Below are 1,439 nucleotides of genomic sequence, written 5' to 3' on the forward strand. Positions count from 1 at the left end.
AGGAGCACACCCTGTGGAGCCCTGGACATTTCACAAGAGTGATAATGGACCCTCCTTTGTAGCAGAGGCAACCCAACAAGTAAGCAAAGCCCTACACCTAGAATAAAAATTACATCCATCCTGGAATTGATAGAAGAAACCCACCTAAAGTGAGATAGGGTGTTGCCATTTGCCCTCTTCTGGACAAGGGTAGCCCTTTAGAAAAAAGGCTTAAGTTAAGCCCCTCAAAAAATAGTTTATGAGATACCCTTCCTAACACCCCAAGGAAAGTATGGTAATATAACCATGAATAAAATAAAATAAAACAATATGTCAAATGAGTGGATCAGGTGCTAGCCACTATACATGAGTTTGCCTCATTCAGGTCCCTGCCCCAGTTAGAAAGAGAAAAGTGGAAGGGACCCTATGAAGTGCCTCTAATAACTCACACCTCATTGAAATTGTCAGAAGTGAAAACTTGGGTCCATCATACCAAAGTAAAGAGGTGTAGCCCCCAGTGGAGGGGCCAGCCTTTAGGTTATCTAAAGTGTCTGTTTGACAAAAAGAAAAAAGTGAAAATGATGATATTTTTGCTAATATTTCTTTGGTTATTTGTTTTGTCCATAGGATAGAAGGACAACTCCTTAGTGAGGATTTCCCCAGGCTATCGCCTCTTTTGTTGATCTGTCTTACTGCTGGGTGTATTATCCTAAACCTTATTTGGTATAAGTATTTCTGTACCTGATTTCTGAATTTTAGAAGATGGTCTCTCAGATCATCTACAGGGTACAACTAATAGCTCTGTGCTCAGAGGTCCCATGTTTCTTTTCTGACCCAGCCCTGTATCACACATTGTGTGCAAGGCTACAGTCCATTTCACCTTGTCAATCCCTATGGTTGTAGTTCTTGCTTATGCCCTTTTTCACCTGATAATCTGTACCTTCCATCTAAAACATAGCCCCAATTCAGCAGGAAGTAGCTTGATGACTATATCGCCCTTCCTCCCATAGATATGGATGGGTAAAACTGACAGTGGGGAATATGTAACAGAGGAAATAGCCTGAAAAGGGGTAAAAATATTTTCTGTCTCTTCAAAACCCCCTACCCTTTTTGAAAACTAAAACCTATATCCCTGCCTCAGGCCAATGGTCAGGAGGGGAAGGGGAGTGTCCTTTGTTCTTTGTGCCACAAGAGATGGCTCAAGGGAATTGTCCATGTGGAGGTCATGAGATTGTCTTAGCTGAAGATGGGATAAATCAGAACCTTTAAAAGCTCTGTACTGCTCAAAAGCAGAATGTTGGTACTTTGAGACAGGAGTCTGCCAACCTCCTCATTTGCCAGCAAATTAATAAACTCCTCTTTCCTTCTAAAAAAGAAAGAAAGAAAGAAAGAAAGAAAGAAAGAAAGAAAGAAAGAAAGAAAGAAAGAAAGAAAGAAAGAAAGAAAGAAAAAGAAAGAAA

Source organism: Propithecus coquereli, unplaced genomic scaffold (genome assembly GCF_000956105.1).
Source record: "Propithecus coquereli isolate 6110/MARCELLA unplaced genomic scaffold, Pcoq_1.0 Scaffold104, whole genome shotgun sequence".
Lineage (NCBI taxonomy): Eukaryota > Metazoa > Chordata > Mammalia > Primates > Indriidae > Propithecus > Propithecus coquereli.